The following is a 16,295-nucleotide window of genomic DNA, read 5'->3' as shown; positions in this document are numbered from 1 at the left end:
CTCCACGACAGCTCCGTCGATGAGAATGGGGGCGTGCTCGGTCCTCCTTTTCCTGTAGTCCACAATCATCTCCTTTGTCTTGATCACGTTGAGGGAGAGGTTGTTGTCCTTGCACCACACTGTCAGGTCTCTGACCTACTCCCTATAGGCTGTGTCATCGTTGTCGGTGATCAGGCCTACCACTGTTGTGTCATCGACAAACTTAATGATGGTGTTGGAGTCGTGCCTGGCCGTGCAGTCATGAGTGAACAGGGAGTACAGGAGGGGACTGAGCACGCACCCTTGAGGGGCCCCCGTGTTGAGGAACAACGTGGCAGATGTGTTGTTACCTACCCTTACCACCTGGGGGCGGCACATCAGGAAGTCCAGGATCCAGTTACAGAGGGAGGTGTTTAGTCCCAAGGTCCTTAGCTTAGTGATGAGCTTTGAGGGCACTATGATGTTGAATGCTGAGCTGTAATCAATGAATAGCATTCTCACATAGGTGTTCCTTTTGTCCAGGTGTGAAAGGGCAGTGTTGAGTGCAATAGAGATTGCATCATCTGTGGATCTTTTGGGGCGGTGTGCAAATTGGAGTGGGTCTAGGGTTTCTGGAATAATGGTGTGACGTGAGCCATGACCAGCCTTTCAAAGCATTTCATGGCTACAGACGTGAGTGTTACGGGTCGGTAGTCATTTAGGCAGGATACCTTAGTGTTCTTGAGCACAGGAACTATGGTGGTCTGCTTGAAACATGTTGGTATTACAGACTCAGTCAGGGACAGGTTGAAAATGTCAGTGAAGACACTTGCAAGTTGGTCAGCGCATGCTCGGAGTACACGTCCTGGTAATCTGTCTGGCCCTGCGGCCTTGTGAATGTTGACCTGTTTAAAGGTCTTACTCACATCGGCTGCGGAGAGCTTGATCCCACAGTCATCTGGAACAGCTGATGCTCTCATGCATGTTTCAGTGTTACTTGCCTCGGAACGAGCATAGAAGTTATTTAGCTCGTCTGGTAGGCTAGTGTCACTGGGCAGCTCTTGGCTGTGCTTCCCTTTGTATTCTGTAATAGTTTGCAAGCCCTGCCACATCCGGCGAGCGTCGGAGCCAGTGTAGTATGAATCGATCTTAGTCCTGTATTGACGCTTTGCCTGTTTGATGGTTCGTCGGAGGGCATAGCGGGATTTCTTATAAGCTTGGGACTGATGTGGTGTACTCCTCAATGCCATCGGAAGAATCCCGGAACATATTCCAGTCTGTGATAGCAAAACAGTCCTGTAATTTAGCATCTGCTTCAACTGACCACTATTTTATAGACCGAGTCACTGGTGCTTCCTGCTTATATTTTTGCTTGTAAGCAGGTATCAGGAGGATAGAATTATGGTCAGATTTGCCAAATGGAGGGCGATGGAAAGCTCTGTACGCGTCTCCGTGTGTGGAGTAAAGGTGGTCTAGAGTTTTTTTCCCTCTGGTTGCACATTAACATGTTGATAGAAATGAGGTAAAACTGAGTTATGTTTCCCTGCGTTAAAGTCCCCGGCCACTAAGAGCGCCACCTCTGGATGAGCATTTTCCTGTTTGCTTATGGTGGAATACAGCTAATTGAGTGTGGTTTTAGTGTCAGCGTCGGTCTGAGGTGGTATGTAGACAACTACGAAAAATACAGATGAAAACTCTAGGTAGATAGCGTGGTCTACAGCTTATCATGAGAGACTTTAAATCAGGCGAGCAAAACCTAGAGACTTCCTTAGATATCGTGTTATTTCTGTTTGTTTGTGTTTATATTTTTTTATAAAATGAAATTATTTGTTGTCCCACAGATTATTTGGAAACGGTCGTCATTTTGCTTTGTATGCGTAAGCCTACCTATTGTACTAAAAGCACCTCTTTGTCGCATTATTTCCACACTCTCAGCATTCACTGTTTCAAGTTCAGTAACCTACCTCTCCTCGTTGGGCGTGTCAGATCAATTGCACCTACAGAACAACGCTGTAACGTAACAAATCCTTGATGAAAACCTGCTTCAGTGTGCTCAGGACCTCAGACTGGGGTGAAGATTCACCTTCCAACAGGACAACGACCCTAAGCACACAGCCAAGACAATGCAGGAGTGGCTTCGGGACAAGTCTCTGAAAGTTCTTGAGTGGCCAGCCAGAGCCCGTACTTGAACCTGATCGAACATCTCTGGAGAGACCTGAAAATATCTGTGCAGTGATCCTCCCCATCCAACCTGACAGAGCTTGAGAGGATCTGCAGAGAAGAATGGGAGAACCTCCCCAAATACAGGTGTGCCAAGCTAGTAGCGTTATACCGAAGAAGACTCAAGGCCAAGAAGTGTGTGTATATATATATATATATACACTGAGTGTACAAAACATTAGGAACACCTGCTCTTTCCATGACAGACTAACAGTGTGAAAGCTATGATCCCTTATTGATGTCACCTGTTAAATCCACTTCAATCAGTGTAGATGAAGGGGAGGAGAAAGGTTAAAGAAGGATTTTAAATCCTTGTGACATGGATTGTGTATGTGTGCCATTCAGAGGGTGAATGGGCAAGACAAAAGATTTTAGTGCCTTTGAACAGGGTATGGCAGTAGTTTTGAGTGTGTCAAGAATTGCAATGCTGGTAGGTTTTTCACACTCAACGGTTTCCCGTGTTGTGTAAAGCAACTGACCATCCAGTACACCATTGGTGCCAAAAAAGACATAAAAAGAATGCACAACTTATCGTACCTCGACACGAATGGGGTATGGCAGCCGACGACCTTCCATTTTTTGCAGCAAAAAACAAGAAACTGCGGTTGCAGTGGGCTAAGGAACGAAAACACTGGACACTGGAGAATTGGAAACACATTGCCTGGTCTGATGAATCCTGTTTCCTGCTGTTTCACGCTGATAGGAGGAAAACCATATGAGTACTTGCATCCATCATGCCGCTTGTCAACATTGCAGGCTGGTGATGGTGTGGGGTGTGTTTTCATGGCAAATACTGGGTCCCTTGATAAAAGTGGAGGAACATATGAATGCCACAGGATATCTAAACATCATTGCCAGTCAGGTGCATCCCTCTCATGGCAGCAGTGTATCCATCTGCAAATTGATTTTTTCACCAGGATAATGCCCCATGCCACAAGGCTAGGATTGTCCAGAAATGGTTCCATGAACATGACAGTGAATTCAGCTTCTTACAATGGCCTGCCCAGTCACCAGATCTCAAACTAATTGAGCATATGTGGGATGAGATGGAATGAGCTATTCTATTTATTCTTTATTGAACTAGGCAAGTCAGTTAAGAACAAATTCTTATTTACAATGACGACCTACCCCGGCCAAACCCTAACACGGACGACGCTGGGCCAATTGTGCGACGCCCTATGGGACTTCCAATCACGGACGGTTTTGATACAGCCTGGAATCGAACCAGGGTCTGTAGTGTCTCTAGCACTGAGCTGCAATGCCTCAGACCACTGCGCCACTCGGGAGCCCTGAAGTAGAGATCTACTTTTTGACAACTGGGGGAAGCATTGGAGTCATTGGAGAACTCTTTTGCCACCTTGTATATACACCAAGTGTACAAAACATTAAGAACACCTTCCTAATATTGAGTTGCAACCCCCCTTCCCCTTTTGCCCACAGAACAGCCTTAATTTGTCGGGGCATGGCAAGGTGTCGAAAGTGTTCCACAGGGATGCTGGCCCATGTTGACTCCAATGTTTCCCATAGTTGGGCCAAACGGATGGATGTCCTTTGGGTGGTGAACCATTCTTGATACACACAGGAAACTGGTGAGCGTGAAAAACCCAGCAGTGTTGCAGTTCTTGACAAAAATTGGTGCGCTTGGCACCTACAAACATATCCTGTTCAAAGACACTTACATCTTTTGTCTTGCTATTTCAGCCTCTGAATGGCACATATACACAATCCAAGTCTCAATTGTATCAAGGATTAAAAAATATTATTTAACCTGTCTCATCCCCATCATATTGACTGATTGAAGTGGATTTAAAAAGTGACATCAATAAGGGATCATATCTTTCATCTGGTAAGTATCTCATGGAAAGAGCAGGTGTTCATAAGGTATTGTACACTCAGTGTATATATTGCTCTTTATAACATTTATTTCTTTCTTTTTTTTAAACTTTTTGGATTATGTCATTGCTAGGTATTATTACTGCACTGTTGGAGCTAGAAACACAAGCATTTCACTGCACCTGCAACTCTGTGTACGCAACCAATAAACTTAGATTGGATTTAAATATCAATAATGGAAAGAAGTGGAGGGCGCTCAACCAACGTGAGTTGAGGTGCAATCAACAAAAGGTATAATCATTGAAGAGGAAAAGGCGAAACGTACGCAAATCATGGTGAGTGAGAGCTGCACATTTTCCTTTCCAATAATTGATTACCAATTTATTTGTCTCTACCTGCAAATCATTCTTGCTGCTTCAAGTTCATTAGTGTAACGATGTGCAATGAGAGTCGGGAAGACAAGACACGGGAACAGAAACAATGATGCCTAGGGAAGGAACCAGAGGGGGTGATATGCAGTTGAAGTCGGAAGTTTACATACACTTAGGTTGGAGACATTAAAACTTGTTTTTCAACCACTCCACACATTTCTTGTTAACAAACTATAGTTTTGGCAAATCGGTTAGGACATCCACTTTGTGCATTACACAAGTCATTTTTCCAACAATTGTTTACAGACAGATTATTTCACTTATAATTCAATTCACTGTATCACAATTCCAGTGGGTCAAAAGTTTACATACACTAAGTTGACTGTGCCTTTAAACAGCTTGGAAAATTCCAGAAAATGGAGGTACCTGTGGATGTATTTCAAGGCCTACATTCAAACTCAGTGACTCTTTGCGTGACATCATAGGAAAATCAAAAGAAATCAGCCAAGACCTAAGAAACAATTGTAGACCTTCACAAGTCTGGTTCATCCTTGGGAGCAATTTCCAAACGCCTGAAGGTACCACGTTCATCTGTACAAACAATAGTACGCAAGTATAAACACCATTGGACCACGCAGCCGTCATACCGCTCAGGAAGGAGACGCATTCTCCTAGAGATGAACGTACTGTAGTGCGAAAAGTGCAAATCAATCCCATAACAGCAAAGGACCTTGTGAAGATGCTGGAGGAAACAGGTACAAAAGTATCTATATCCACAGTAAAACGAGTCCTATATCGACATAACCTGAAAGGCCGCTCAGCAAAGAAGAAGCCACAGCTCCAAAACCGCCATAAAAAAAGCCAGACTACGGTTTGCAACTGCACATGGGGACAAAGCTCGTACTTTTTGGAGAAATGTCCTCTGGTCTGATGAAACACAAATATAACTGTTTGGTCATAATGAACATCGTTATTGTAACGGTGCTCTAGCTCCTCCTCCTCCTCGGACGAGGAGAGGAGAGAAGGATCGGTGGACCAATACGCAGCGAGGTATGATGACATAATGAATTTATTAAATAAAGACGAAACACGAAGAACACTTGAATAACTTACAAAATAAGAAAACGACGTAGACGAAACCTGAACATGGAACTTACATAAACACACGAAAGAACTCACGAACAGGAATAGACTACATAAAACGAACAAACCGAAAACAGTCCCGTGTGGTGCACAGACACAGACACGGAAGACAATCACCCACAAACAAACAGTGAGAACAGCCAACCTATATATGATTCTCAATCAGAGGAAATGAATAACACCTGTCCCTGATTGAGAACCATATAAGGCTAATTAACCAACACACTCCCACATAGAACAAACACAGACTGCCCATCCCAACTCACGCCCTGACCAACTAAACACATACAAAACAATAGAAAACAGGTCAGGAACGTGACATAACCCCCCCCTCAAGGTGCGAACTCCGGACGCACCACCAAAAAGTCTAGGGGAGGGTCTGGGTGGGCATCAATCCACGGTGGCGGCTCAGGCTCTGGGCGTGGTTCCCACCCCACCATAGTCACTACCCGCTTTCGTAGCCTCCTCCAAATGGCCACCCTCCAAATTAACCCCACTGGATTAAGGGGCAGCACCGGACTAAGGGGCAGCACCGGACTAAGGGGCAGCACCGGACTAAGGGGCAGCACCGGACTAAGGGGCAGCACCGGACTAAGGGGCAGCACCAGGATAAGGGGCAGCACCAGGATAAGGGGCAGCACCAGGATAAGGGGCAGCTCCGGACTGAGGGACGGCGGATCCTGGCTGGCTGGCTCTGGCGGATCCTGGTTGGCTGGCTCTGGCGGATCCTGGCTGGATGACGGCTCTGGCGGATCCTGGCTGGATGACGGCTCTGGCGGATCCTGGCTGGATGACGGCTCTGGCGGATCCTGGCTGGATGACGGCTCTGGCGGATCCTGGCTGGATGACGGCTCTGGCGGATCCTGGCTGGATGACGGCTCTGGCGGATCCTGGCTGGATGACGGCTCTGGCGGATCCTGGCTGGATGACGGCTCTGGCGTATCCTGGCTGGATGACGGCTCTGGCTGGTCATGGCTGGATGACGGCTCTGGCTGGTCATGGCTCGCTGACGGCTCTGGCTGGTCATGGCTCGCTGACGGCTCTGGCTGGTCATGGCTCGCTGACGGCTCTGGCTGGTCATGGCTCGCTGACGGCTCTGGCTGGTCATGGCTCGCTGACGGCTCTGGCTGGTCATGGCTCGCTGACGGCTCTGGCTGATCCGGTCTTGCGGAAGGCTCTGGCTGATCCGGTCTGGCGGAAGGCTCTGGCTGATCCGGTCTGGCGGAAGGCTCTGGCTGATCCGGTCTGGCGGAAGGCTCTGGCTGATCCGGTCTGGCGGAAGGCTCTGGCTGATCCGGTCTGGCGGAAGGCTCTGGCTGATCCGGTCTGGCGGAAGGCTCTGGCTGATCCGGTCTGGCGGAAGGCTCTAGCGGCTCCTGTCTGGCGGACGGCTCTAGCGGCTCCTGTCTGGCGGACGGCTCTGTAGGCTCATGGCAGACGGGCGGCTTTGCAGGCTCATGGCAGACGGGCGGCTTTGAAGGCTCAATACAGACGGGCAGTTCATGCGGCGCTTGGCAGACGGACAGTTCAGACAGCGTTGGGCAGACGGGCAGTTCAGGCGCCGTTGGGCAGACGGGCAGTTCAGGCGCCGCTTGGCAGACGGGCAGTTCAGGCGCCGCTTGGCAGACGGGCAGTTCAGGCGCCGCTTGGCAGACGGGCAGTTCAGGCGCCGCTTGGCAGACGGGCAGTTCAGGCGCCGCTTGGCAGACGGCAGACTCTGGCCGACTGAGACGCACTATAGGCCTGGTGCGTGGCGCCGGAACTGGAGGTACCGGGCTAAGGACACGCACCTTTAGGCTAGTGCGGGGAACAACAACAGGGCACACTGGACTCTCGATGCGCACTATAGGCCTGGTGCGTGGTACCGGAACTGGAGGTACCGGGCTGAGGGCACGCACCACAGGAAGAGTGCGTGGAGGAGGAACTGGGCTCTGGAGACGCACAGGAAGCCTGGTGCGTGGTGTAGGCACTGGTGGTACTGGGCTGGAGCGGGGAGGTGGCGCCGGAAATACAGGACCGTGCAGGCGTACTGGCTCCCTTGAGCATTGAGCCTGCCCAACCTTACCTGGTTGAATACTCCCCGTCGCCCGACCAGTGCGGGGAGGTGGAATAACCCGCACCGGGCTATGTAGGCAAACCGGGGACACCATGCGTAAGGCTGGTGCCATGTAAGCCGGCCCGAGGAGACGCACTGGTGGCCAGATATGTAGAGCCGGCTTCATGGCACTTGGCTCAATGCTCAATCTAGCCCTACCAGTGCGGGGAGGTGGAATAACCCGCACCGGGCTATGCACACGTACAGGAGACACCGTGCGCTCTACTGCGTAACACGGTGTCTGCCCGGACTCTCGCTCTCCACGGTAAGTACAGGGAGTAGGCGCAGGTTTCCTACCTGACTTCGCCACTCTCCCTTTAAGCCTCCCCCCAAGAAATTTTTGGGGTTTACTCACAGGCTTTTCGGGTTTCCAGCCACGTCTCCTTGCTGCCTCCTCAAACCACCGCTCCTGGGCTTTAGCTGCCTCCCTCTCTTCAATAGAGCGGCGATATGCCCCTGTCTGAGCCAAGGAACTTGAAGCTCTCAACCTGCTCCACGACAGCTCCGTCGATGAGAATGGGGGCGTGCTCGGTCCTCCTTTTCCTGTAGTCCACAATCATCTCCTTTGTCTTGATCACGTTGAGGGAGAGGTTGTTGTCCTTGCACCACACTGTCAGGTCTCTGACCTACTCCCTATAGGCTGTGTCATCGTTGTCGGTGATCAGGCCTACCACTGTTGTGTCATCGACAAACTTAATGATGGTGTTGGAGTCGTGCCTGGCCGTGCAGTCATGAGTGAACAGGGAGTACAGGAGGGGACTGAGCACGCACCCTTGAGGGGCCCCCGTGTTGAGGAACAACGTGGCAGATGTGTTGTTACCTACCCTTACCACCTGGGGGCGGCACATCAGGAAGTCCAGGATCCAGTTACAGAGGGAGGTGTTTAGTCCCAAGGTCCTTAGCTTAGTGATGAGCTTTGAGGGCACTATGATGTTGAATGCTGAGCTGTAATCAATGAATAGCATTCTCACATAGGTGTTCCTTTTGTCCAGGTGTGAAAGGGCAGTGTTGAGTGCAATAGAGATTGCATCATCTGTGGATCTTTTGGGGCGGTGTGCAAATTGGAGTGGGTCTAGGGTTTCTGGAATAATGGTGTGACGTGAGCCATGACCAGCCTTTCAAAGCATTTCATGGCTACAGACGTGAGTGTTACGGGTCGGTAGTCATTTAGGCAGGATACCTTAGTGTTCTTGAGCACAGGAACTATGGTGGTCTGCTTGAAACATGTTGGTATTACAGACTCAGTCAGGGACAGGTTGAAAATGTCAGTGAAGACACTTGCAAGTTGGTCAGCGCATGCTCGGAGTACACGTCCTGGTAATCTGTCTGGCCCTGCGGCCTTGTGAATGTTGACCTGTTTAAAGGTCTTACTCACATCGGCTGCGGAGAGCTTGATCCCACAGTCATCTGGAACAGCTGATGCTCTCATGCATGTTTCAGTGTTACTTGCCTCGGAACGAGCATAGAAGTTATTTAGCTCGTCTGGTAGGCTAGTGTCACTGGGCAGCTCTTGGCTGTGCTTCCCTTTGTATTCTGTAATAGTTTGCAAGCCCTGCCACATCCGGCGAGCGTCGGAGCCAGTGTAGTATGAATCGATCTTAGTCCTGTATTGACGCTTTGCCTGTTTGATGGTTCGTCGGAGGGCATAGCGGGATTTCTTATAAGCTTGGGACTGATGTGGTGTACTCCTCAATGCCATCGGAAGAATCCCGGAACATATTCCAGTCTGTGATAGCAAAACAGTCCTGTAATTTAGCATCTGCTTCAACTGACCACTATTTTATAGACCGAGTCACTGGTGCTTCCTGCTTATATTTTTGCTTGTAAGCAGGTATCAGGAGGATAGAATTATGGTCAGATTTGCCAAATGGAGGGCGATGGAAAGCTCTGTACGCGTCTCCGTGTGTGGAGTAAAGGTGGTCTAGAGTTTTTTTCCCTCTGGTTGCACATTAACATGTTGATAGAAATGAGGTAAAACTGAGTTATGTTTCCCTGCGTTAAAGTCCCCGGCCACTAAGAGCGCCACCTCTGGATGAGCATTTTCCTGTTTGCTTATGGTGGAATACAGCTAATTGAGTGTGGTTTTAGTGTCAGCGTCGGTCTGAGGTGGTATGTAGACAACTACGAAAAATACAGATGAAAACTCTAGGTAGATAGCGTGGTCTACAGCTTATCATGAGAGACTTTAAATCAGGCGAGCAAAACCTAGAGACTTCCTTAGATATCGTGTTATTTCTGTTTGTTTGTGTTTATATTTTTTTATAAAATGAAATTATTTGTTGTCCCACAGATTATTTGGAAACGGTCGTCATTTTGCTTTGTATGCGTAAGCCTACCTATTGTACTAAAAGCACCTCTTTGTCGCATTATTTCCACACTCTCAGCATTCACTGTTTCAAGTTCAGTAACCTACCTCTCCTCGTTGGGCGTGTCAGATCAATTGCACCTACAGAACAACGCTGTAACGTAACAAATCCTTGATGAAAACCTGCTTCAGTGTGCTCAGGACCTCAGACTGGGGTGAAGATTCACCTTCCAACAGGACAACGACCCTAAGCACACAGCCAAGACAATGCAGGAGTGGCTTCGGGACAAGTCTCTGAAAGTTCTTGAGTGGCCAGCCAGAGCCCGTACTTGAACCTGATCGAACATCTCTGGAGAGACCTGAAAATATCTGTGCAGTGATCCTCCCCATCCAACCTGACAGAGCTTGAGAGGATCTGCAGAGAAGAATGGGAGAACCTCCCCAAATACAGGTGTGCCAAGCTAGTAGCGTTATACCGAAGAAGACTCAAGGCCAAGAAGTGTGTGTGTATATATATATATATATATATATATATACATACACTGAGTGTACAAAACATTAGGAACACCTGCTCTTTCCATGACAGACTAACAGTGTGAAAGCTATGATCCCTTATTGATGTCACCTGTTAAATCCACTTCAATCAGTGTAGATGAAGGGGAGGAGAAAGGTTAAAGAAGGATTTTAAATCCTTGTGACATGGATTGTGTATGTGTGCCATTCAGAGGGTGAATGGGCAAGACAAAAGATTTTAGTGCCTTTGAACAGGGTATGGCAGTAGTTTTGAGTGTGTCAAGAATTGCAATGCTGGTAGGTTTTTCACACTCAACGGTTTCCCGTGTTGTGTAAAGCAACTGACCATCCAGTACACCATTGGTGCCAAAAAAGACATAAAAAGAATGCACAACTTATCGTACCTCGACACGAATGGGGTATGGCAGCCGACGACCTTCCATTTTTTGCAGCAAAAAACAAGAAACTGCGGTTGCAGTGGGCTAAGGAACGAAAACACTGGACACTGGAGAATTGGAAACACATTGCCTGGTCTGATGAATCCTGTTTCCTGCTGTTTCACGCTGATAGGAGGAAAACCATATGAGTACTTGCATCCATCATGCCGCTTGTCAACATTGCAGGCTGGTGATGGTGTGGGGTGTGTTTTCATGGCAAATACTGGGTCCCTTGATAAAAGTGGAGGAACATATGAATGCCACAGGATATCTAAACATCATTGCCAGTCAGGTGCATCCCTCTCATGGCAGCAGTGTATCCATCTGCAAATTGATTTTTTCACCAGGATAATGCCCCATGCCACAAGGCTAGGATTGTCCAGAAATGGTTCCATGAACATGACAGTGAATTCAGCTTCTTACAATGGCCTGCCCAGTCACCAGATCTCAAACTAATTGAGCATATGTGGGATGAGATGGAATGAGCTATTCTATTTATTCTTTATTGAACTAGGCAAGTCAGTTAAGAACAAATTCTTATTTACAATGACGACCTACCCCGGCCAAACCCTAACACGGACGACGCTGGGCCAATTGTGCGACGCCCTATGGGACTTCCAATCACGGACGGTTTTGATACAGCCTGGAATCGAACCAGGGTCTGTAGTGTCTCTAGCACTGAGCTGCAATGCCTCAGACCACTGCGCCACTCGGGAGCCCTGAAGTAGAGATCTACTTTTTGACAACTGGGGGAAGCATTGGAGTCATTGGAGAACTCTTTTGCCACCTTGTATATACACCAAGTGTACAAAACATTAAGAACACCTTCCTAATATTGAGTTGCAACCCCCCTTCCCCTTTTGCCCACAGAACAGCCTTAATTTGTCGGGGCATGGCAAGGTGTCGAAAGTGTTCCACAGGGATGCTGGCCCATGTTGACTCCAATGTTTCCCATAGTTGGGCCAAACGGATGGATGTCCTTTGGGTGGTGAACCATTCTTGATACACACAGGAAACTGGTGAGCGTGAAAAACCCAGCAGTGTTGCAGTTCTTGACAAAAATTGGTGCGCTTGGCACCTACAAACATATCCTGTTCAAAGACACTTACATCTTTTGTCTTGCTATTTCAGCCTCTGAATGGCACATATACACAATCCAAGTCTCAATTGTATCAAGGATTAAAAAATATTATTTAACCTGTCTCATCCCCATCATATTGACTGATTGAAGTGGATTTAAAAAGTGACATCAATAAGGGATCATATCTTTCATCTGGTAAGTATCTCATGGAAAGAGCAGGTGTTCATAAGGTATTGTACACTCAGTGTATATATTGCTCTTTATAACATTTATTTCTTTCTTTTTTTTAAACTTTTTGGATTATGTCATTGCTAGGTATTATTACTGCACTGTTGGAGCTAGAAACACAAGCATTTCACTGCACCTGCAACTCTGTGTACGCAACCAATAAACTTAGATTGGATTTAAATATCAATAATGGAAAGAAGTGGAGGGCGCTCAACCAACGTGAGTTGAGGTGCAATCAACAAAAGGTATAATCATTGAAGAGGAAAAGGCGAAACGTACGCAAATCATGGTGAGTGAGAGCTGCACATTTTCCTTTCCAATAATTGATTACCAATTTATTTGTCTCTACCTGCAAATCATTCTTGCTGCTTCAAGTTCATTAGTGTAACGATGTGCAATGAGAGTCGGGAAGACAAGACACGGGAACAGAAACAATGATGCCTAGGGAAGGAACCAGAGGGGGTGATATGCAGTTGAAGTCGGAAGTTTACATACACTTAGGTTGGAGACATTAAAACTTGTTTTTCAACCACTCCACACATTTCTTGTTAACAAACTATAGTTTTGGCAAATCGGTTAGGACATCCACTTTGTGCATGACACAAGTCATTTTTCCAACAATTGTTTACAGACAGATTATTTCACTTATAATTCAATTCACTGTATCACAATTCCAGTGGGTCAAAAGTTTACATACACTAAGTTGACTGTGCCTTTAAACAGCTTGGAAAATTCCAGAAAATGGAGGTACCTGTGGATGTATTTCAAGGCCTACATTCAAACTCAGTGACTCTTTGCGTGACATCATAGGAAAATCAAAAGAAATCAGCCAAGACCTAAGAAACAATTGTAGACCTTCACAAGTCTGGTTCATCCTTGGGAGCAATTTCCAAACGCCTGAAGGTACCACGTTCATCTGTACAAACAATAGTACGCAAGTATAAACACCATTGGACCACGCAGCCGTCATACCGCTCAGGAAGGAGACGCATTCTGTCTCCTAGAGATGAACGTACTGTAGTGCGAAAAGTGCAAATCAATCCCATAACAGCAAAGGACCTTGTGAAGATGCTGGAGGAAACAGGTACAAAAGTATCTATATCCACAGTAAAACGAGTCCTATATCGACATAACCTGAAAGGCCGCTCAGCAAAGAAGAAGCCACAGCTCCAAAACCGCCATAAAAAAAGCCAGACTACGGTTTGCAACTGCACATGGGGACAAAGCTCGTACTTTTTGGAGAAATGTCCTCTGGTCTGATGAAACACAAATATAACTGTTTGGTCATAATGAACATCGTTATTGTAACGGTGCTCTAGCTCCTCCTCCTCCTCGGACGAGGAGAGGAGAGAAGGATCGGTGGACCAATACGCAGCGAGGTATGATGACATAATGAATTTATTAAATAAAGACGAAACACGAAGAACACTTGAATAACTTACAAAATAAGAAAACGACGTAGACGAAACCTGAACATGGAACTTACATAAACACACGAAAGAACTCACGAACAGGAATAGACTACATAAAACGAACAAACCGAAAACAGTCCCGTGTGGTGCACAGACACAGACACGGAAGACAATCACCCACAAACAAACAGTGAGAACAGCCAACCTATATATGATTCTCAATCAGAGGAAATGAATAACACCTGTCCCTGATTGAGAACCATATAAGGCTAATTAACCAACACACTCCCACATAGAACAAACACAGACTGCCCATCCCAACTCACGCCCTGACCAACTAAACACATACAAAACAATAGAAAACAGGTCAGGAACGTGACATAACCCCCCCCCTCAAGGTGCGAACTCCGGACGCACCACCAAAAAGTCTAGGGGAGGGTCTGGGTGGGCATCAATCCACGGTGGCGGCTCAGGCTCTGGGCGTGGTTCCCACCCCACCATAGTCACTACCCGCTTTCGTAGCCTCCTCCAAATGGCCACCCTCCAAATTAACCCCACTGGATTAAGGGGCAGCACCGGACTAAGGGGCAGCACCGGACTAAGGGGCAGCACCGGACTAAGGGGCAGCACCGGACTAAGGGGCAGCACCAGGATAAGGGGCAGCACCAGGATAAGGGGCAGCACCAGGATAAGGGGCAGCTCCGGACTGAGGGACGGCGGATCCTGGCTGGCTGGCTCTGGCGGATCCTGGTTGGCTGGCTCTGGCGGATCCTGGCTGGATGACGGCTCTGGCGGATCCTGGCTGGATGACGGCTCTGGCGGATCCTGGCTGGATGACGGCTCTGGCGGATCCTGGCTGGATGACGGCTCTGGCGGATCCTGGCTGGATGACGGCTCTGGCGGATCCTGGCTGGATGACGGCTCTGGCGGATCCTGGCTGGATGACGGCTCTGGCGGATCCTGGCTGGATGACGGCTCTGGCGGATCCTGGCTGGATGACGGCTCTGGCGTATCCTGGCTGGATGACGGCTCTGGCTGGTCATGGCTGGATGACGGCTCTGGCTGGTCATGGCTCGCTGACGGCTCTGGCTGGTCATGGCTCGCTGACGGCTCTGGCTGGTCATGGCTCGCTGACGGCTCTGGCTGGTCATGGCTCGCTGACGGCTCTGGCTGGTCATGGCTCGCTGACGGCTCTGGCTGGTCATGGCTCGCTGACGGCTCTGGCTGATCCGGTCTTGCGGAAGGCTCTGGCTGATCCGGTCTGGCGGAAGGCTCTGGCTGATCCGGTCTGGCGGAAGGCTCTGGCTGATCCGGTCTGGCGGAAGGCTCTGGCTGATCCGGTCTGGCGGAAGGCTCTGGCTGATCCGGTCTGGCGGAAGGCTCTGGCTGATCCGGTCTGGCGGAAGGCTCTAGCGGCTCCTGTCTGGCGGACGGCTCTAGCGGCTCCTGTCTGGCGGACGGCTCTGTAGGCTCATGGCAGACGGGCGGCTTTGCAGGCTCATGGCAGACGGGCGGCTTTGAAGGCTCAATACAGACGGGCAGTTCATGCGGCGCTTGGCAGACGGACAGTTCAGACAGCGTTGGGCAGACGGGCAGTTCAGGCGCCGTTGGGCAGACGGGCAGTTCAGGCGCCGCTTGGCAGACGGGCAGTTCAGGCGCCGCTTGGCAGACGGGCAGTTCAGGCGCCGCTTGGCAGACGGGCAGTTCAGGCGCCGCTTGGCAGACGGGCAGTTCAGGCGCCGCTTGGCAGACGGGCAGTTCAGGCGCCGCTTGGCAGACGGGCAGTTCAGGCGCCGCTTGGCAGACGGCAGACTCTGGCCGACTGAGACGCACTATAGGCCTGGTGCGTGGCGCCGGAACTGGAGGTACCGGGCTAAGGACACGCACCTTTAGGCTAGTGCGGGGAACAACAACAGGGCACACTGGACTCTCGATGCGCACTATAGGCCTGGTGCGTGGTACCGGAACTGGAGGTACCGGGCTGAGGGCACGCACCACAGGAAGAGTGCGTGGAGGAGGAACTGGGCTCTGGAGACGCACAGGAAGCCTGGTGCGTGGTGTAGGCACTGGTGGTACTGGGCTGGAGCGGGGAGGTGGCGCCGGAAATACAGGACCGTGCAGGCGTACTGGCTCCCTTGAGCATTGAGCCTGCCCAACCTTACCTGGTTGAATACTCCCCGTCGCCCGACCAGTGCGGGGAGGTGGAATAACCCGCACCGGGCTATGTAGGCAAACCGGGGACACCATGCGTAAGGCTGGTGCCATGTAAGCCGGCCCGAGGAGACGCACTGGTGGCCAGATATGTAGAGCCGGCTTCATGGCACTTGGCTCAATGCTCAATCTAGCCCTACCAGTGCGGGAAGGTGGAATAACCCGCACCGGGCTATGCACACGTACAGGAGACACCGTGCGCTCTACTGCGTAACACGGTGTCTGCCCGGACTCTCGCTCTCCACGGTAAGTACAGGGAGTAGGCGCAGGTTTCCTACCTGACTTCGCCACTCTCCCTTTAAGCCTCCCCCCAAGAAATTTTTGGGGTTTACTCACAGGCTTTTCGGGTTTCCAGCCACGTCTCCTTGCTGCCTCCTCAAACCACCGCTCCTGGGCTTTAGCTGCCTCCCTCTCTTCAATAGAGCGGCGATATGCCCCTGTCTGAGCCAAGGAACTTGAAGCTCTCAACCTGCTCCACGACAGCTCCG

General features: G+C 49.5%; 1 pseudogene; it reads right to left on the bottom strand.

The window, feature by feature from the left end:
* The window catches only part of LOC139582321 (queuine tRNA-ribosyltransferase accessory subunit 2-like), a 101,031-nt pseudogene that overhangs the window by 58,036 nt on the left and 26,700 nt on the right, over positions 1 to 16,295 (bottom strand).

This window comes from Salvelinus alpinus, chromosome 8, assembly GCF_045679555.1.
Source record: "Salvelinus alpinus chromosome 8, SLU_Salpinus.1, whole genome shotgun sequence".
Lineage (NCBI taxonomy): Eukaryota > Metazoa > Chordata > Actinopteri > Salmoniformes > Salmonidae > Salvelinus > Salvelinus alpinus.
The sequence above is the reverse complement of the archived record's forward strand: the minus strand, read 5'-3'. Positions and strand labels throughout refer to the sequence as shown.